Consider the following 21,247-nt stretch of genomic DNA (forward strand, 5'->3'; position numbering starts at 1 on the left):
TGCCTAACCTGCCACTCCACAGTGCCCGCCCCTGCTCTCAGCAGTAGTTTTAACGTTGATTACACGTTGGCTACGTACTCGTCGGCCTAAATGAAGAAAACTCACTTGTTCTTTCTGCTTTTGCTTTTTTTTTTTTTTTTTTTTGACAGGCAGAGTGGACAGTGAGAGAGAGAGACAGAGAGAAAGGTCTTCCTTTGCCATTGGTTCACCCTCCAATGGCTGCCGCGGCCGGTGCACTGCGCTGATCCGAAGGCAGGAGCCAGGTGCTTCTCCTGGTCTCCCATGGGGTGCAGGGTCCAAGCACTTGGGCCATCCTCCACTGCACTCCCGGGCCACAGCAGAGAGCTGGCCTGGAAGAGGAGCAACCGGGACAGAATCTGGCGCCCCGACCAGGACTAGAACCCGGTGTGCCGGCGCCGCAAGGCGGAGGATTAGCCTAGTGAGCTGCGGCGCTGGCCCTCTGCTTTTGCTTTTGACATGGCTCCTGGAAAATTCGGACGACACAGGGGTCCAGATTGCGTTCCTGTGGCCAGTGCTGCCGTGGGCTGGGGGCTCAGACTGTGGGGGCACCTGGGGCTCCCCGCCCCCAGCTCTGCCGCTGGGACACCTGTGACCCCTGGCAAGGCAGCCAGGTTGTCCATGCTTCAGTTTCTCCTCTGTAAACAGTTGACAGACCCCCAAGTTCATGGGTGCATCTTGGGGGGGTTAGGAAAAGAAGTAGCAGGGTCTCCGTCCACGGCAGCTTACGATCCACGCGCACAGTCTAAGGTCCAAGAGCAAGCCAGGCTCCAAAGCCTGGTTCTCTGTGTCCCCAGGGGGCTGCTGTGCAGCCACACCAGGGACCTCCCAGAGCCCACCTGTTCAACTGTGGAGCACCGGTGGTGGGCACAGCTGGCCACCACGCGGTCACTTGGCTCGGCCTGGGAGTCTTGAGACTGCACTTGGACTTGCTTCCACTCAGTGGCTCCAGCCTTCTGTTCTCTCCCCAGGATTTGAGGGTTTGAACTTGAGGGTCATTCTCCCTGGCTCTGAGTCCAGGAGGTCCCTCCCAGCACCAGGTCTGGCTGCTGTTGGTCCCTGGCTGCTGGTTCTCGGCGTGGCCAGGAGAGCCCCTTACCCCTGTGCTCCGCCCTGTGCTTGGGACCCCCCACCCGCCCCGGCCCCGGCCCCGGCCCTGGCCCCAGGCCACTGCTTTCCCCTTGGCCCGGGAGGGGCCTGTGCTTGAGTTTGTAGTCCATCCGTGATGGAGAGAGACCATTTTTACTCTGGGAGCTCTGGTGTCCTGGGGTTACCCCTGGCTGCCACGGGGTGCGAGCGTGCCGTGCGTGCAGGTGCACCAGAAGGGCTTTGTCCCGGGTTTTGCGGGGGTCAGCGAGCCCTGCCATCCCCGTGGTGCTGCCTGCAGGGTTGTGGGGCGGGAGGCGGGCTCTGCTCACAGGTGGAAGCCAGGGCGGCGGGACTTCCTCTCCAGTCTATGGCCCTGGACCGCCCGCACCCTGCATGGCTGTGAGAGGTCACACGGGTGGCAGTGGCAGTGGTGGGGCTCACTGCAGCTCTGGCTCTCCGGGGGGGGGGGGGATGTCGAGGTCAGAGGTCACCTGTGCGACAGAACTGGAGGATTGCGGTTCATGGACATGTAGCACAGGACGGGTTTTTGTTCAGTGAGTACATGTTTGCTGCTCTTGTCACGAAAAGTGACATGATCCGTTCATTTGCTTCCCTCTGGTGACCGGTTCACTCTGTGCGTCTGTTTCCACCCCATGGATTGTACCCTGTGCCCCTCGCCGGAGCACTGCCCCCTCGGCCCGGCCCTTGCCTGCCATCTCCCCCACCGCAGTCCAGGCCTGCCTTGATGCCACGTCTGCCGCGTACCCTGGGCCCGAGGACAGACCCTTGCTTACTCTACAATTGCGGGTGGTGTGGATGAAGTCACTGGGGCGTGGCACGTGCCCCTCCTGCCTGCCGCCCGTCTGGCCATTGCCTGCCGCGGGGCCTGTGTCCAGCGCCACCCTCCCCCGGCTCTTCGTGACCCGGCCAGGCCGTGTGAGCGTGGCTGCCTCTGACGGATCTGTCTGTTGCCTTTCCTTGGCCCATGCACCTGGCAAACGTCCTCCATCACGAACCTTGTCCAGAAAACCATCCCCGACGGCACCCCTCCCTCCCCAGGCTGGGCCAGGGGTGTCCCCAGGGTGCCCACTGCCCCATGCATCCGTGACGCTGTGGATGCATGTACTGAGCTGCCAGTGGCTTGTCTAACTGCCCCCGGACAGAGTGTTGTATGCAGGCCAGGATGCCCAGGGCCGGGCTTGGCAGGTGGTCAGCAGAGTTGCCATTAGCCTCGCGTCTCCGTGGTGCTGGCCAGTGCCGAGGGGAGCCTCTCCAGGGCACGGGGTGTCCTCTGTTGCTAGCATTGGCTCCACCCCGCCCTCCATCAGCGTCGCCCTTCTGTGCAGCAGCCACGGCCAGTGACGGGCGGCTGTCTGAGCCTCAGACCCCGGTGCCGCGGTCGGACGCCCCCGGCTCTGCTGGGCACGACGTTTCTGAAGCCCGTGGAGCAGGCTCCCTGTCTTTCCGCACACGGGGATGCCCCTCCTTAGAACACAGCCGCAGAGAGGGCCTTCAGAACGCAGGCCGTATTCCACCCACGGAAGGGCTTTTTCTTTTTCCTGCCCCATGTTCGATCGTCCTGGCTTCTCTCTCTCTCCCAGCTGCACCCTGGGAATGTGCTTTGGACGACAGACCTTCTCCTGGGGAGTTGGCAGGGCTGTGTCGCTGGGCCGGGGCAGCTGGCTGAGCGAGCTCATTAGGCCCGGTGGTAATTGGGTTTCTGTGGCACGTCCCGGGGCCTTCCTGGCTCCCTGGCCCGGGGCTCCACTAGCTTCTTTTTGCCAAGCAGACAAAGGGCTTGGCTGCCCCCACGTTGTGCCTAATCTGCTGAAAGCATCGGGCCACTAGCACTGTACTGGCATGAAGTCCCTCCCTCCCTCTCCTCTCCTCTCCGTCTCTCTCTCCTCCTTTCTGTCCTTGGAAACATCACGGTTGCCTAGGACACGCCAAGCCTGGGAGGGCGCGGGTGATCTGGAGCCCTGAGTTTTCTACAGCGGTGGCTAAACACCAGTGTGCTTCAGACTGAAGGCAGAAGGTGGGGGAGGGGCGCCTCAAGCCTCAGGGGCCCTAAACTCACAGCATCACTCGTAAATTTGGGATTTTAGCCTCGACAGGCTGCTGGGTTGTAGCGTCCCTTTTTTGGGATCAAGTGGCAAGGAGCCTTGGCCAGGGCAGGGGTGGGGTGGTGTTGACTTGCTCTCAGGCAGGGACGTGGGCTGAACCCCTGGGGACGGCGTCTGCTCTGTTCCCGACGGCAGGTGCATGAAGGACGCGTGCTGGTCACAGCTTCCTCAGCACCCGGGCCAGGTGTCTGGAGAGCAGTGCCCTGGCGTTTTGCTGTGGTACCCGCCCATCCTTCTCCAGATTGGTCCAAAGCACCGAGCTGTCACCACGTGTCACGAGAGGGAGCCCCCAGCTATCCTGGCCCTGTCCCGCCTCCCTGTGGGGAGGGCAAGTTGTGGACCTCAGCTCCTCCAGCCTGGGAAGCTGGCCATGGGCATTTTCGAAGATGATGTCTTGTGACTACTGAATGAATAATTGATTTGCTACTGCTTATTGGAACCAGAGAGAAAAGGAAATCAGGATTGATCTGAGAATGAGCCGTTTAAGGAAGTTAAAATGATCCGAGAGGTCATTTTGCTGTCTAAATAAAAAAGTGGCCTTCTGAAGTCACCATGCCAAAGCGTGCCCGATCCGCTCAGTGCACAGCAACGGAGGAGGAAGAGGGCACGGAAGAGATAGACGCGTGGAAAGTCACGTGTGACGTGCAGATGTCAGCCCAACTTTGTCAGCAGCAACGCTCAGCGTGAACGGATTACGTCATCCGGACGAAAGGCAGATACCGTCAGGTGGATAAGATCGGTGGGCTGACAGTGTTGTCTTAGCGTGAGCTGCTGTGAAAAATACCTCAGCCGCCAGCTTCCAGACCACAGCAGTTCCCTGCTCACAGTTCTGGGGGGCTGGGGAGCCCAGGAGCAAGGCCCCAGCTGACGCAGCCCGCCTCCTCACAGGGGGCACCTGCTGTGTCCTCACGCAGCCGCGGGGAGCAGGCCGGCCCTCCGGGGGCTCTTACATAAGGGTATCTATCAGGCCCCTTCCTCAGGGCTCTGCCCTCGTGACCTAATCACCTCCCAAAGGCCCCAGCTCTGAATGCCATGGCTTTGGTGACTTGGTTTCGGCACATGAACTTGGGAGGAGGGCACGTTAACATTCAGACCAGAGGACTGTCTTTGGGAGACACTTTAGATTCAAAGATGGAAATCGATGGATTGTAAAAGGGGGGGACAAGACATAGCATGCAAACAGCAACCATTAGAAAGCCGGGGTATACCGGACTTTCCAACAAATGTTATTAAGAGAAGCAGCAACATGGTGGTAAAAGGGTCAACCCTCAGTAATATATCACAGTCACAGAATACGTGCACCTGATGACACGGCGCCAACAGTGACAGAGTGAAGGGAGCAGGGCTGGCGTTGTGGGTTAGGCAGGTTAGGCCGCCGCCTGCGGTGCCAGCATCCTGTATCAGAGCACTGGTTCAAGTCCTGGCTGCTCCATAGCCGATGCAGTTCCCTGCTGAGGCTCCTGGGAAAGCAGTGGAAGATGACCCCGGAACCTGCGTCCCTGCCAGCAATGTGGGAGGCCTGCCTGGAGTTCTAGGCTCTGCCTTCCACTTGGCCCAGCCCTGGCCATTGCCACTGTTTGGGGAGTGAACCAGCAGATGGAAGATGTGCGCTCTCTCTCTCTCTCTCTCTCTCTCTCTCAAAGAAATCAAATCTTTAAAAAAGTGGGAGCGGTAGATAATTCAAAGACGTGTGTCCACATGGGTAGGATAACTAGAGGAGTTGAACAGGAAGTAGGACACTTGGCCAGCACCGTGCACCAGGCAGACCTCGCAGGCTTCTGTGGGACACTCCACCACCACCGTCAGGGTTCACGTTCATCTCGGGTGCACCTGAGTCTCCGGGACAGACCACGTGTGGTCAGTCAAATGCAAAGCAGGGGCCAGAGACAGCGCGCACTCTCTGATCACAGGGCAGTGAAATTAGGGGTCAGCAGGGGCAGCCTGATGCCTGCCGTGGAGCCACCCAGCTGCCTTCTCGCCCAGCACGTCTGCGGCCCACGCCTTCTCCTTCCCTCTCACCCTGCGTCTCTCCTCACCCCTCGGACTCCTCCTCACCGCGGTGGTGTTGGCGGCTCCCAAGCGTCTGCCCGTGCTGCCCGTCCTCTGCCTCGCCCTGCCTCGCCCTCTCTCTCTGCATCCTGCCCGTCTGGGCTGTCTTTGCCCCGAGAGCTCCAGGGGTCTGCCCAGCTGCCCCTCCCCTCCCCTCCCCTCCCCTCAGCCCGACGACCTTCACGACCTTGGGACCTGGGCAGTCCTAGCCATAGCTTCTGCCTTCTGCTTCCCGTAGCCCTAACCAGGGCGGTGGTCTTGTCCATCGCACCTTCACCGTGGCCGGGACAGCTCTGAAGGCGGGGTCTGGGCCTCATTCCTCCTCTCCTCTCTTTTATTGGGTAGCAGTTTAACTCGGCCGCCCCTCGAGGCAAAGGGGAGGCTGCCCGGTGTACTGTCGAGTTGTTGTCTGTAGCTATTTGTCAATATAGTGTTGATCAGTAGGGGACTTAGGGACGCTGTGTGTGGGCCACCGGGGAGTGTCTAGAACATGGGCGTGTCATGGACAGGTCACAGACGGTGGCCTCGGAGCACCACCCAGAGGCACTTTGGAACTGCCACCTGGTCTGGATCAGAGACCCCATACCCCATGCCCCAGGGCAGGCTGGGAGGCCGTATTGACCTTACAGCCTTAGTGTGATCTTTCTAGAACCTGGTCGGCTCCCTTCCACGGGCAGGAGTCACCTCTGCTGTTTTGCTGAGTTTACAGGTGCACGTGGGGGCGGGGGGCACCTGACTGCTCAGGGGAGGGGTGTGCATGGCTTCCCTATTGTCTTGTGGAAGGAGGAGGGCACCGCTGTCTCCCCACGCTCTCCGCTCTCCGGCTTGTGATGGGGGAGGGGCTGCCTTGCTTCTGGAAAGCAGGAAGGGGGGCACCCGCTGTTAACAGCTGTGCTGCCTCATGGGGTCCTGCCCGCCCAGGGCATTTGGGGGGTGCCTGCTGTGTGACAGGTGCCTGGCTGCCGCCCACTGGGTGGGGACGGGACCCACAGAACAGTTTTGGGTCTGTTCCCCCCTCTGCAAAGTGAAGCGTTTTCAAAATCAACAAACCATTTTTTACCCATGAAGCCACCCTGCGGGCGGCCGTATGGAGACCAAGACGGCGACGGATGTGACAGTCAGCCAGTGAGAGCCCAGTGCTGCTTCACGACATTAACTTAGAAAACCTGGGGGTTCCCCGCAGGCTGCACAGCCGCCGCCTCCTGCGCTGGCCGCCTTGTTGTGGGGGCGTTGTTAGGCGGCGCGAGCCCCATGTGCACCTGTGGCATGTCCATGAGCCGCTTGCCTGGTGGTCTCAGGACCCCTTCCGCTGGGGAGGACGGGAGAGGCTGTGTCTGCTCCCTGTTGCGAGAGCCAAACCCCGAGACTGGCTGGCAGAGAACAGAGGTGTTCTTGTATCCGAGCGCCGGGGCCTAGGACTTCGAAGAGTGCGGGGCTGGCATCGGTGAGGGCCGCGTGCTGCATGGGACGCCGCGGGAGGGCGGGCGGCGGGCCAGCACCGCGCTCTCCTCTCTGCGTAGAGCCGGGGTGCCGTGCGGGGCCTCGCCCTCATGACCTCCGGGCACCATCAACACACGGATTGGGGCATTCAGTTTCTAATACCTGAGTTTTTGGGGTCGCATTCACACTGACGTTGGCTGTACCCCAGGGCCTGCATGAAGCCCAGTGTTCCCCTGGCAGCCCGGGTCCCTGCGGAGGCAACCCGGAGGGGTATCGTGGTGTGCACTTGCCTGAGTTGGTTCAGTGTCTGCAGTTCAAAACTACTATGTCTGGGACAACGAGATAAACATTTGTGGCTCCAGAGCCTGGACCGCCACCCCACGTGTCTTCAAGGGGTACCAGGGCTCCACGGGTGCGGTCTGAAAGCCAGGCCCCAGCCCCCGAGTGCCACATCTGGCTCCCTGTTCTGTCTCATCCCCCAGGTGTCCTCTCGCTGAGACGCTGGAGCCTCCAGGGCCGTCGCCGGCTGAGCCGAGGGCTGCAGTCGAGCTGCGGTTGCAGCCGGGGCGCGTCTTGCTCTGATTCTGGGGGGCAGACCTTGCAGGCTCGGGGCCCGTGCAGGAGCGCCCGGAGGCCCCGTCTGCTCTCTCGGGCTGTTCTGAGGAGGGCACAGTCATACCAGGGCAGGTGCAGCTTTCTAGAGCTCACGGCTGGCCGCGTCACTCCACTCCGGGGCTCTGTGCGCAGGATGAAGCACAAGCCCTTTGTCCTCCACTGTCCGCGCCAGCTTTGGCTGCTACAACAGGCCCAGAGCCCAGGGGCGTGGACAACAGGACTTCACTCCCTGTGTTTCTGAGGCTGGCGTTTGAGGTCAGGGCTCCTGATGAGGGCTCCCTTCCGGGTTACAGGTGGCCGCCTTCTTGCTGCGTCCCCGTGCGGTGGCGGGAGAGTGGGAGGGGGCTCTGGCGTGTGTCTTCCTCTTGGGTCACGAATCCTATTGGGAGGCTGTCACTCCTCGGCCTGGTTCTCCACGGCCTTCATGCTGTGGGGTAGGGTCCTCCCTGTGAGTGGGGAGGGGGCTCTGGCGTGTGTCTTCCTCTTGGGTCACGGATCCTATCAGCAGGCTGTCACCCCTCGGCCTGGTTCTCCACGGCCTTCATGCTGTGGGGTAGGGTCCTCCCTGTGAGTGGGGGAAACAGACACTCAGCTGGAGACAAGGACTATGTCCTAGCGCTTGCCAGGCCCTTCCTCACCACCTCCAGCTGTGACTCAGGCTCACCTCCCGCCTCCCACCCTGCCCCCACCCCCAGGCAGGGCAGGTGCCTCCTGCATCTGCCCGTCACTCTCTGGCCACGCGGTGTGGCTCCTTCCTCCCTGCTGGCTGGGGCTCTGCGTGAGACTGAGATCTGAGGCCCCTGTGCCCAGCACGGGGCAGGCACCAGGGTGCTGCTGGGCCCTGAGTGAGTGAGTGCAGTCTCTGCTCAAGGCCACTCTGCCTTGGCCCTGTTCCTCTGTCTGTGTGTCCTGACTTCACCATTGCCAGGGCTCCCTTGAGACGTCCCCTCCCTCACCACGCTGGCCCCCGCAGCTCCTGGCCTCCCAGTTGTCACCTGGGCTTGTGGCAGCACTTTTCTGATTCCACTGGGAGCCCCTTGAGGGTGTGGGGAGCCATCAGCACACCTGCCCTGGGCAGTCCGCACCTGCTACGTCCATCCTTGACCTTCTCCCTACCCTACCGAGCCCATGGGAACCCGACAGGCACCTGGGGTGAGCAGCCAGGTAGTGACCTGGCAGTAGGCGCACCCACCCCTGAGCGCCCGTCTGTAATGTTCCCCTTGGAGCCCCTGGTCTCCCCCTGCACCCTTTCTGGGGCTGCCTTCCCGAGAGAAGGCGCGGCACGCGTGGCCTCTGCATCCCCTCCACCCACCACTCTGTTCGCACAGAGCTCCGTGGGCAAGGGAGCTGCCTGGGAGCCGCCAGCCTAGGGAGGCCACGTTGAGTGGCTGCCACAGGCCAGATGTGGCGAGCACAGGAAGTCGCCGGCTGCTTGTTCTTGGCAGTGTGGTTTCGTGGCACCCTGGTGACACATCTCGGCAGAGGCACAAAGGCGTTGCGTTCCAATGGGGACACTTCAGCAAGTCCTTTCCCACTTGACGCCGAGCTGTCTTCCTGTACAATAACTCACTTCTCCAGGAACTTGTGAGCACCGGGGTCTTTCGCCACGGGGAAGGAGCGGTCATCTCCCCGACCCCTCCAAACGTGGCGTGGCCAGGGCTTAGCTCCTTACCTGACGCGCCGGCCACCCTCAGGCAGGGCTGGCGCCTAGAGCAGGCGAGGACACGGACACTAAGGCTGGACTCGCCGGCTGCCGGCGCCGGCTAACTGGGTTCTGATGCCCAAGCTGCTTCACTGCTTCCCGCCTTGGGCGCTAAATGGGGCGACCAGAACGCACGCCTCACAGGGCTCCAGAAAATTCAGAAATTTGGAGGGCTTAGGGCGGTCCCTGGCCGACAACGAGACAGACGAGCCGTGACTGTCGCTGGGATTTGGTGTGCAGTGGTGGACTTGTACTGCATTCTGAGGTGTGCACGCTGTCACGGTGTGTCACCCCACAGCACAGGGACCGGCCCCTGTCGCCAGAGCTTCCGTCTGCTCAGCGCCTGTGCACACGCACGGTGTCCCAGGGCAGCGTCGGCGCATCCTCCTGGACCTGGTAACTCCCGCCTCCCTTGGGTGAGGATGGTGTGTGGGTTCCGCCTGTGTTGCAGTAGCAGCTTTGTCAGGAGTTGTTGGTGTTTGCAGGGGAACCAGTTTTACGGGAGCGTTGGGGCTGATCCCGTGGCATTTGCCTTCCTATCCGTGTGCTTTGTTCTCAGAGGCGTGGTGTGCTGGAAGGAGCCCCTGTCCAGCCCGAGAGTGTTCTCCGGTGCCTTCTAAGAACGTGCTGGGTGTGGCGTGGTCCTGGGGGTGGAACACAGAGCAGGCGTGGCTCTCTGAGCGGCTAGCAATTGGCCTTAGCATCAGACAGACCTGGGTTCAAGTCCTGGCTCACCCACTTAGCTGCCGCAGCTCCTGGGCAAGCGACCTCACCCTTGGGAACCTGTTGGCTTGTACGTCAACCGGAAGTAATACTGCTGACCTCTTCTCCCAGGGGAGCCTTGAGGCGGGGCTGAGATGAGCTGAGCCCCGCCTGCTGCTGGGCGTAGCGGAGGCCCGGAGAAGGGGCAGCTCATCCTTCAGGCTGCTTTGGGGCCTGGGGGCCCGAGTGGCGCCCCAAGAGACCCTCCCCCACCCCACTGGGCTACTGTGGCTTCCCCCTGTTCTCTGGCCGGCACAAGGGCAGGGTCCCCCCTTGCAGCAGAGCTGGGTGTGTGTGTAGGGGCGAGCGGCCTGGGTTCGTGCGGCCTTGCTGGTAGCACCCGCGCAGGTTGCAGGCTGTCGGTGCCTTCCTGCCCTGGCCGTGCGGTCGGCCTCAGCGGTTTGCCCAGCCCCCGGGGCGCCTCCTCTCCAAGCCCCTGCAGGCGAGAAGGAAGAAGGAAGCCAAGAGCAGGCTTCAGCCGTCCTCGGAGAGTGTCTCGGGCGCTGGGTGAGGGAAAGTGGCACCGGGAGCGAGGCCCGGGCAGGGTCCAGCCTGCTGGGCGCCGCAGCACGAGACTTCCCTAGACGGCGGAGAAAGCGCTGGACAAGCACCGTGGGGCCCCGAACGCAGCCGGGAAGGCGTCGTGGACTCCGCAGTCTCCGACTGCCGGCCCTGAGCATGGCCCCAGTGCGGGGCGGCCATGGGTCACGAAGCCGTGAGCCGGTGCGCCCTGGGCCGAGGGGTGCAAGCTCTGTGGGCCGCAGATGGGGGTGCGGCCAGCATGGGCCTCTCTGGGGAAGCGACCAGACACGAGGCTGGGATAACGGCCCGGGGAAGCTGCAGAGGGGCGGGAGTGAATGCCCACGGGGCTTCTGCCTGTGCGCACGCCATCTCCCCACCTCACCGTCGAGGCCCTGGATGGCTGTGGGGGCGTGGCTAGGCAGCACAGGAAGCGGAAGGGGAGGAGTCAGGCTGGCTACCAGGCGGCAGCCGGAAGTGGGGCCGGCGCTCCCGGAAGTGGGGGGTGGGCTTGGGAGCGCTGGCTTTGGTGCTGAGGAGACTTGTCAGGGGTGGGGCCGGGCCCAGGTCTGGTGTCGGGGCTGCTGTGCCTGGCGCCCACGGGGTGCCCGCGCTCAGCACAGCCTCGGGCGCACGCGGGACGGGACTCGGTGAGGGTCCCGCGGAGGTGGCGCTGGGATTGGGGCGGGGGTCTGGCTCGGCGGTGAGGGGCGGGCCGGTGGGGATGGTTCTCCGAGGCCCACCCAGGACGAGGGGAGAGCGGGGTGGGGACTGGGCCGGGCTCTGCCCCCACGTCCCGTGTGTCCAGCTCGGGCCTCTGCACTGTCTGCAGATGCCTTCCCCTTTGGGCAGACTGCCCGCCGGGCCCTCTGCCCCACCCTGAGCTGCCCTAGTCGGGGGGCCCAGGCGGGGGCCACCGTCCGGACAGCCAGGCCGCCAGCGCTGCGGGGCGGGGGTGCCATGAAGGGAGCCCTGCTGCCCCACAGCTCCGAGGTCAGCGGCACCTTGGACGCATCGCCCAGCGCCGCCTGCCTCAGTTTCCCTGCTTGTGTCTCTGAGTGACGGGGGTGGCGCTGCCTCCTGTGCCCCGTGGTCGGAACAGTAAGCTGCGTGGTAACGAGGTGGACCTCAGGGCTGAACCTGAGCCTTGGGAACGCTGCCTCGTCCCCTCTGGTCGGCCGTGGCTCAACTCCGGCCTCGCATCCCCTGCCGGACAGGACACGGCCCGCGCCGTCTCTGTGGCTCCAGGACGCCCCCTCCAGGCAGCCCTCCATGATGGCCCTGGAGCAGCAGGTCCGCGCCGGTCTCTGTCCTCTTCCTTGTCAGCGAAGCCTGTCCACGCTCCCTCCTGTGCCCAGAGCCGAGGTCAGGGCTTCCCCCGTCGCACCCCGCGCTGTCTTGTCCATCTCTGAGCCGTCAGTGCGGAGTCGCACCGGAAGTGTAGCAGGTTCTCAGTGGTCGTGGTGCTGGTGACCGTCACCCGGCAGCCTCAGCGAGCGGTGCCCTCTGAAGGGAGGGTGTACGGGGCAGTGTGCAGGGGCTGGCGTCTGGCATCCGGTGCTGTGCCGACCGTAGGTGCCGGGGAGCCGAGGCAAGGGGAGAGGTACTTGCGGACTGTTCTAGAATAGGTGCTGTGGCACAGGGCTTGGCGGGGCCAGGTTCTTCCTAGGAACGACCCTGAGCGCCAAGGGCCGGCTGTTGCTGGAACCTCAGGCAGCCGTGGCCTTCACCGGGAAAACACGATGGAGGCCTGAAGCCCCAGTCCCGTCCAGGTGCAGAGAGCCCGGGGTCGGCAGACCTGCTGTGGCTGCGGGCGGGCCGGTGCAGCTCTGGAACCGGGAGCCGGCCTCGCTGGGCGGAGTCCTTGGCTGGGGTCGGTCCCCGCTTCGTCACTGTGTGTTAGGGAGAATGGCAGGCTCGAGGCTTGGGGGACTCGAGGCCACTTAGGAACTGCTGACTCTAGACGCGATTGCCACTGTGGACATTTAAACTTGCACTTGTTTGAAAGGGAGAGAGAGAGAGACAGAGAGAGGGAGCGAGAGAGCTCATTCACTCCCTTAATGTCCACAACAGCTGGAGCTGGCCAGGCCGGAGCCAGGAGCCGGGGGCTCCGTCTGGGTCTCCTCCCCGGGTGGCAGGGACCCAGGGACCTGACCGTCACCTGCTGCCCCCAGGATGTGCACCAGCAGGAGGCTGGCATCGGAGCAGAGCTGGGACTCGAACCCAGTGGCGTTGATGTGGGCTGTGGGCATTGCCAGCGGCAGCCTAGCCGCTGTGCCGAACTCCAGCCCGGCGGCTGGGGACACCTGGAGCTCCTTACCAAAGTGAGGGAAGTGCGGGAAGCAAAAAGGGACGTCCGGCCCCAGGCTTTGTGCCACCGCTGTGGCGCCCGCCCTCTCAGGCTGTGTCCAGGAGCAGCGCTTGCGTGGAGATGGTCGGTGTTGACTACACATTTGACTTGTTCACACCAGAGGAAGGCGCCTGTTTGGGCTCACTTAGCTGTGTCGTGGAGCTGTCACACACGAGTGTGTGACTTTGGGCAGGTTCTGCTCAGCGGTCCCCCAGAGAGAGCCCCCCACTCCCCACCCCGTCACTGTTGCTGTTCCCCAACGTTGGTCACTCTGGCAGGGGAGGGGACCTTGGACTGGAAGGTGGGACCGGCTGAGGAGGGGCCAGGAGTTTGGGTTTTACCCTTGAGGCAGGAGGAGAGCCGGCGTGGTCTGTGCATAGGTTTTACTGTCTTGATTCTCAGAAGGGCAGTGGGTACTGCCATGATGTAGGAACACAGGCTCAGAGCTCTGCGTGGATCCGGGTGGCGTGGTGGAAGGGGAGGTGGGGCTGCGCGGATAGGGCAGAGGCTGAGGAAGTGGGTGGTGGCAGAACAGAGTAGGGGGACAGAGGAAGCTGGGTGCTGCTGGTCTAGTTCCGGGGGTGGAGCACTTGCAGGGGTGGGGGGTAACCCGGGAGCAGGCTTTGCTGCTCCGGAACAGTCGGGGCAGAGCTGGGGCCCTGGCCAGGAGAAGGCCCATCAGCAGTGGCCCAGTAGCTTGACAGGTGCACGGCCGGGTCCCCTGCTCTCTGCACCTTGGGCAGCTCCCGAGGGCAGAGGGGCTGTCAGGCCCAGGGCGTGTGGCTTCCCATTTCCTACACACGGAACCCAAACCAGCCTTGCCTTCAGCCGGGGGGTTTAACCCCATCCCTGCGCCCAGGCTCCCGCCTCGCTACTCGTCACGGGTTGTTCTTCGCCGGACACCTTTTCTCTTCCACGTCACGGTGTCCGGGAAGTTCGGGGTTCAGAGCATCTCCGGGAGGCCTCCATGACGCCTGTGGAAAGTGTGTCCTAAAAATCCACGCGTGGCTTTCCAGCTTCTTGTGCCCAAACAAACTCATCGTGGCCTTTTCCATGAACTTTCTGAAGTCCCCGCGTGCACACTCGCACTCTAAGAAGTGCTCTGAGGCCCGCGTCAAGAAGAGTGAGGTTTTGGTATTTTTAGGCCCTCATCGTGACAGTCGTGACATTTGAATGATGAGCCACAGCAGCGGTCAGATTTCTGGTTCCGATCATTGACAGGATTTTACGGTGCCATTGGTCTAGGAGATAAAAGCCACAGTGTGTAGGGTCAGGTGTAGTGATGCCTGCAAGTTACCTTCAAACGTTCGTGAAAATAGACGGCTATTTATAGGAACACGGCTCTGCAGAGAGAGGACAAGTGCCAGCCGCCGGTGGAGCCAGGTGGAGGTGGCCCGGAGTTCACTGTACTCACTGGTCTTGCAAGTTCTCTGTGGGTTTTGAGCCCCTGCAAAATGAGAAGTTTTTGAAGACGGGCTCCTGGTGGCGGCGGTGTCTCGGGGCGTTGCTGCCGTGTGCCCCTCTCCCTCCCTCTGGTGCCGTCGCCTTGAGGTGGAGACAGTTGCTCACCCCCTGGTTCCATTCTGGGCGGCCTCTGGGGAGCCAGTTTGGAAACAAAGGCATTCGGCAGAGGTACTCCTCCCTCCATGCAGGGGTGGGACGCTTTCTTCTGCCGAGGGCCGTTTGGAGGTTTCTGGCTTCGTTCGCGGGCCACGCAGGATTGTCAGCTTGAAGTGTAGCCTCCTGTGGATTTGTTGAGTGCTGCTGCATCTTCAGGGTCTGTGGCCTCGCTCAGTTTTCCTCCGGAAGTCATTGTTCCCCTCCTACATTTTTCCTAAAGTTTGATAGCCTTTGAAGTCACTGGAGTTGTATTTGTTATTGTGACTGTTCGAACACAGAAGAGAATAAAGAAATTGGTAGATGTCACCCCCTCTCCAAGGCTCAGCCCTCCTCCCCGGAGTATAGCCAGAGATGGGTGGACATCCCAGAGGGCTGGCTTTTTCTTCATTTCATTGTTTAGCCTCCTGGAGGGCTCAGCTGGGGGATCACCTCCTCCAGGAAGCCCCCAGGGTCTGAGTGCTGACCTCACCCGGTGCCATCTTGTTAGCCCCCTCCGCTGCAGCTCTTGAGTGAGAGGGTGGCGGCTGTTCCCGCATCCCCATCTGCACTCCTGAGCACCCAGGAGATGCACAGCCTGGGGGGCGCGTCCTGGGCGAGGAGGCCACAGGAGCGGATTCTGGCAGGTAAGAGAAACCTTCTTGTTCTTGTAATGTGTCTTCCAGCCCCTGGGAGCGGAGTCCTAGGGCCCTGTGCATCTGGGGACTGAGGGTCACTGAGGCAGACGTGGTCACTGCTACCCCCGGGTCCTGTGGCCTGGCTGGTTGTGCCCTGGCACGTGTGCCGTGCTGGCTGGGCTGACAGGCTGCTGTATGGATGGAGTCGGAGCTGGCTTCTCCTTCCCACCCAGGGCCCAGAAGATGCCAGCCTGGCGGGGGGTCTTGGAGGCACAAAGGCCGGGGCTGGGGCTGCTGACGAGAGCCTGGCTCAGGTCGCTCGTCAGTAGGGTGCTTGTTTCCTGCAGCTCAGATTGGCTAGCGTCGTGTGCGGGTCGTCTGGTCAGTCCGTGGGGCAGGTCACCATTCAGCAGAGGGACAGCTGTGGGGCTGGCATCTTGGCCAGAGCTCGCAGGTGGTGGGAGGAGCAAGCTTCACTCGGAGCCGAGTCCCCGAGCTCTCCCGCCCTGTTGGAGGGGCCTGGCTGGTGTGATGGCCGCGTGCTGGCTGTGGGAAGTGTGGCACTGATGTTTCGGAGGTGTGACCTGCGGGACGAGAGTGGGGCTGGGACAGAATCCGGTGCCCCGACTGGGACTAGAACCCGGTGTGCCGGCGCTGCAAGGCGAAGGATTAGCCTAGTGAGCCGCGGTGCTGGCTCCGGGTCGTCTTTGAGGTTGAGTCGGTAGTATCCGAGACATAGGGAGTCTGTCTCCCCTACGCAGGCTGTGTTCCAGCGGCTCCGGAGCGTGTTCCGTTTCTCGTTGCCTTTCTTTATCCAGGCTGATGTGGTGTGATGGTGGTGGTGGGAAGGAGGGTGGCGGTCAGGTGAGGAGGGTGATGCGGTTGGTGGTGGTGATGATGAGGGCGGTGAGAATGGGAGGAAGGGGTGCTGGTGGTGGTAGAGGGGATGGTGGTGGTAGAGGGGATGGTGGTAGTGGAGGGGATGGTGGTGGTGGAGGGGAGGGTGGTGGTAGAGGGTGGTGGTGGAGGGGAGGGTGGAGGAGATGGTGGTGGAGGAGGGGATGGGGGTGGTGGAGGGGAGGGTGGGGGAGGGGATGGTGACGGTGGTGATGATGTGGTAGTGGTGGTTGTGGTGGAGGTGATGAGGTGGGCTAATGGTGGCGATGGTGGCAGCAGTGAGACTTAGAATTAAAACGCTCCGGGGTGTGTCTGTGCACCTGTTGTGCCAGCCCTGTAATCCGGGTGAGGCTCGAGCGGCAGGGGCCACACTGTGCCTGCTGGGGTTGTGGTTCAGCCCTGACGCCCATGTTGCGTCTGCAAGCTTGCCAGGTGGTCCGAGAATCACACCCTGTACCACCTCACGTCCTATTCCCCATTCCCCTCGGGCCCTGTGTGACTCTTGGAGCCGGGCACATGTGGCCCCGGCCTTGCCCTCGGAGTGGCTGTGAGGAGCGCGCATCGTCTTTAGTAGGACTCTGGTCTTGTCCCTGCTGTGGTTGGCGGTGACTCAGGGCGTCCGGGTGAGCCTGAGCCCTGCTTCGTCCCGGGTGCCGGGGCGCTGGCTGCTGGGCTGCACGCCCACTTTGAGTGGCCGGCCTGCAGACGCGCCGTTCTCACAGTGAACCTGTGTCCGGTCACCACCGACCGCTGGGCCGCCCCGGGTTCAGGTTCAGTGAGTCTGGATTGGTCTGGAAGTCCTGTATTTCTGACCAGCTTCCACGTGATGCCATACCTGGAATGGAGGTGCCCAGAATGGAGGGCCACAGCGTCGGCGGTCCGTTGGGGTCAGCTGTGGGGCTTAAACAATGCCAGGCCTGCCTCCCACCTGAGCCCCAGTTACTGGGATGGGCGGAGCCTGCAGGGAGAATTTTTGGTTTCTAGATGATTCTCATTGCAGCCGCTCTGGAGCGGTTCTTCCCGCCCCTCGCTCCTAGCCTCCCCTTGTAGTCAGGGAGACCCGAAGGCCACCCACCCATGCTTTCCTGCAGGGCCGCGGGGCCGCTGGTCCCCGGGGCAGCTTCTCCGGGCTCCTTCTTCCTCTGTGAAGCGGGGCAGGGAAGCCGTAGCCCTGCCTTGCTGGACGCGCTGATGGGTAATTTTGTTACGGGGCCCCCATCGGAGAGCACACAGAGCTTACATGAGCTGCCCCACCCCCAAGGCTGCGCTCTGAGGCTGTGGCCGAATGTCTGTGTCCCCGAATGGCCATGCTGCCCGTGGCGGGCTCGGGCGAGGACGTGGCTCCTGTCAGCCTCGAGGCTTTGTGTGTGGCTGATTCTGCTGACAGGTGAGAGTCGGTGTGAAAGCGAGTCATAGACACATGTGCACACACGCGCACACGCACACGTTGGGTGTGCTGAGGCCGCTGAGACCACGTGCCGCAGGCCGGGTGGCTGCCGGCAGCAGCGTGCTTCTCCAGCCCCGGAGCCCCGCAGTCAGGCCTGGGTGCTGGCTGGGCTGTGCGCCCTCCGAGGGCTCGGGGCAGTCCTCTTCCCCTCTCTTCCAGCGGCTGGTGGTAGTTGGTGGTCCAGGGTTCCTCGGCCTGTGGGGTGTCATACCAACCTCTGCCTCCGTGGGCACGTGGCCCGCCGCCCTCTGTGTGTCTCCGTCCCCTCTTAGAAGGACACAGGTCTGCCCTGTCCCAGCGTGGCCTCATCTGCAGAAACTCTGTTTCCAAGTAATGGCGCGGTCGGAGCTGCCGGGAAGGGTGTGGTTTTGGGGAGCGCTGTCTACCCTAGTACATAGTGTTTGTTTGTAGAAACAGCTTCAGTAAGCAGTTCACCGTGAGACCAGCCGTGGGCCCGCCCTCCACCCGTGCCGGTGCACCTGTGTGCATTCTCTGCATGCCCCTACTGCTGTCTAATCCCAACCCTCACCGACTAGCAGCCACCCCTCTTCCTTCTCCTGAAAACCTCACTCACTTTCTGTCCCCCTGGCTGTCCCTACCCCAGACGGTTAACACAAATGGATCATTTCACGCGTCAGCTTTGGTAACTGGCTTTCTTCATGTGGCTAAATGCGATCAGAGTTCACCCACGTTGTAGTGTAGATCAGGACTTTGTTCTTTTTGATGGCTGTATGATATTCCACAAAATACACATTCATCATCCCACGGCTTGCTTCTTTTCTGTGGCTGATGGACACTTGGGTGGTTTCCGTTTTTCGGCTGCCGTGAGCACCCGTGTTCCTGTGTCAGTGTGACAGTCCTCGCGTCCCGGGCTCAGCAGAGGAGTGACGGGATCACAGCTGCTCCGGGAAGTGGCTGCGGAGTTTCTCGTCCCCACCGGCCGTGCGCGAGGGGCCCAGCTTCTGGGCATCGTCTCCGACACTCGCGATGGCAGGGGCCCTTCTGTCCGGCCCTCCTGCCGGGGGGCGGGGGGGAGGTCCTACCCCAGCGGGCTGTGGCTTGCACGTCCCTCTTGACTGCAGGTCTCATCTGCTGGCTGTGTGTCTGTGGAGGCTGCCAGGGCTGATGTGGACGGTCGGCTTCTTTTCACGGGCGCAGCGCCACCCTCTCTGGGAGACGAAGGCGCTGGGTGCCAGGGGCCCAGCTGGGTCTGAGCTCTCGCCGCTGCAGGCTCCGAGCCAGGACAGTCACTCGTCTCCTGGTTCTCAGGGGAGGTGCTCACAAGGACATGTGAGACACCCCCAGAGGTGTGGGTAGCCCCGCGCCCTGGGGCAGGCCACACATGTGCAATGAGGCTGGCGACACCCTCCCGGCGAGGCGCGAGTGAGAGGGTGCGGGCGCCGCCGCAGCGCAGGGCCTGCCCCACGAGCCCGTGGAGGCCTGCAGCGCTCAGGACCGACGGCACGGTTTTTAAGGCGCCCTGTTCCGAGCAGGGTACGAGTTTCCAGACGGTGACAGAAGAGCACTCAGCGGCGTGGCCCCTCCAAGCTCAGGGCTGTGGTGACTGCGCAGGTCGTATGCCCGTGGTGTCAGCCCCGGCTGCTGTCCCTCACCCGCTCCAGGGTCCCGTTGCTGTGTAAGAAGATGCCTGTCTCAGGGTGGGCGAGGAGACATTGGGGGCCCAGCGGCGAGTAGGGAGGTGGCTGGAGATTCTGGGCTTGGGGCTGGCTGGCTGCAGGATGGAAGGGATTGTGTGGGGGAAGCACAGCATTGGGCCTGGGTGCCTGGATGGAAGACAGGGCCTGCAGAGGAGCAGCCTGTGTGTGTGTGCGTGTGTGTGTGTGTGTGTGTGTAAGAGAGAGGGCCCCGAGGATTCATCCCCCCCCCCCCCCCCGGATGACAGCTGTGGCTCCAAGGGCTTGACCCGGGATATGGAATACTGTGTGCAATGCTTGCTGAGCCCTGGGGTGGGGACTCTTGTTACAGACGAAGAAGTTGAGGCACAGAGAGGGTCAGGCGCTTGCCCAAGCCCACACAGCTCACCTGGAGGGCCTGCAGCCGTCGGATGGGAGTGTGCAGCGCCCCCTGCAGGTGCTGTGTGCGGGCCCTGTCTGTTGGTTGATTTCCAGTGGGTGGTCCTCCAAAAGACAGGTCCACAATCTGGTGGAGCGTGTGGATGTTCCTTTATGTGGTAGGAGTGTGCTGGGGAATTTTGAGGCTTGGCGCTTGCTCCGGCTGTCCAGAGTGAGGCCGAGGGTGATCCAGCGGGCACCCAGGACGAGGTGGCGTGGAAACAGAGGGGAGAGCGGTGCGCCCACAGCCCAGGGATGCCAGCAGCCACCTGCAGCTGGGTGTGGTGAGGGAGGAGTCTCCCCTGGGGCCGCCCGCGGGGGCAAGGGCCCAGAAGCACCTTGACTTTGGCAGACACGTGAGCGTTCTGACTTCTGGCCTGAGAACTGTGAGAGAAGCCCTGTGTGCTGTTTGTAGCCCCGTGTCTGTGGTCGTTTGTTCCTGCAGCCCCAGGAGGCTGGCGCTGTGCTCCTCCTGGGAGCCCAGTCGTCCGAGCACTGCAGAACCCCGGCCAAGGGCTCCGGGGGCACGGCTGCTTCTTCCTGTCGAAAGTCACGCCAGGCCGGGAGCTGGATTTGAGGAGACAGCAGAGCCAAGAGTCCCCGGCATCTCGTGTGTGGGAGGCTGTGGCCTCAGTGGCCGCGGTGAGGCATTGCCTGGCTGCTGGGCTGGCCCGGGGTGGGAGGGCGTAGTGGCGATGTCCTTGCAGGCAGGAAGCTGCCAGGTTGCTTTTACGTGCGCTCCCAGCCGCCCCGGCCCCCTGCAGCTCTGGATGCCCTCACTGGGCTCTGTCTGCACTGGGTGTGGCCAGCCTGCTCCCTGCCTGTCAGGCCATGATGAGTGGCAGGTGGCTCTTGCTGGTCAGGGTCTTTGGGGACCTCCTCATCCAGGTGACTTGGCCCTTCCCCACCCTGGGCCAGGCCCCATCCTTTCAGAGCCCGCTCCTGGGGTCTGCTCAGTGGAGGGCTGTCTGCTACGTCTGGCCCTCCCACCCTTTGGGCATAGCTCGGGGCCCTGGCTTCCTGGCACTGCAGGCCTGGCGTGCAGGAAGCGGTTGGTAAGCATCCCAGCTGGACGCCTGGAGAGACACGCATTTCCTCTGCGTGCTCAGAACTGGTCTCCGATGAGAGCTGGCTCTCCCCCAAGCCCGTGCCCCCAGCCGGCTGGCTCCTGTGGTTCACGCACAGCCCTGGGCCGCCTTCCCCAGGAGCCCCTCCTGGGGCCCCAGCCCTGGTGACCCCGTGGGCACTCTCAGAGCTCCAGGGTCCTGTCTCCCTCTGGGGTCTTCCCCGTTGGATGGATGCCTTCACCAAGACAGGGCCCCTGCCTGGAGTTCGCCTGCAGGGCCTGCTCTGAGCAGACGCTCTGGCTGTGCAGGACCCCCCTGGCACCGGGCGCTTCCTGTGTGCTGGGCCCAGGGCTGGCTCTGGGTGTCAGCCTGGCTGGCTGACGGAGAAGCGGCGAGCCGGGAGGGCGTTAGTCTGGGGTGTTTGTGAGGGGGAGTCGCTGGGCTGAGTGGGGACGATGTGCCTGGGTGTGCAGGCAGCACCCCACCAGCTGCGCCCAAACAGCCGAAAAAGGGCAGCAAAGTGTCCCTCCCCCCTCCTCCTGCCCTTGGACATCAGGGCTCCTGGCTCTCTGACCTTGGACCAGGATGCACACCGCTGCCCTGTCCCCCACCACGCCCTCCATACCCTCGGGCCTTTGGCCTGGGACGGGAGTTACACCATTGGCTTCCCTGCTTCCGAGGCCTTGGGTCTTGACTGAGCCACGTTCTTGGCATCCTGGGGTCTCCAAGCTGCAGGTGGCCTCCTACCCCTGGTAGGTGCCCCTCGTGCATCTCCATCTCTGTGTCTCCTGTTGGTCCTGGAGGACCTGGCCCCTGCCCTCGGGGAGCTCCAGGGGCGTACACGTCCAGCCAGCGTGTGGTGC

At 62.9% G+C, this 21,247-nt stretch overlaps 1 protein-coding gene across 8 annotated transcripts in view; it reads left to right on the forward strand.

Annotated features, from left to right (window-relative positions):
• JAKMIP1 (janus kinase and microtubule interacting protein 1) overlaps positions 1-21,247 on the forward strand; it is a 136,424-nt gene that overhangs the window by 6,794 nt on the left and 108,383 nt on the right. The window contains exon 1 of one of the 8 annotated variants that reach the window (XM_070068026.1): positions 10,796-10,967. The exons of the other annotated variants lie outside the window; for them this stretch is intronic. The gene's annotated coding sequence lies outside the window, so the exon portion shown is untranslated. Of the gene's footprint in view, positions 1-10,795; positions 10,968-21,247 lie in introns of those variants that run through there. 8 annotated transcript variants of the gene reach the window in all.

The sequence above is a fragment of the Oryctolagus cuniculus genome, chromosome 2 (genome assembly GCF_964237555.1).
Source record: "Oryctolagus cuniculus chromosome 2, mOryCun1.1, whole genome shotgun sequence".
Lineage (NCBI taxonomy): Eukaryota > Metazoa > Chordata > Mammalia > Lagomorpha > Leporidae > Oryctolagus > Oryctolagus cuniculus.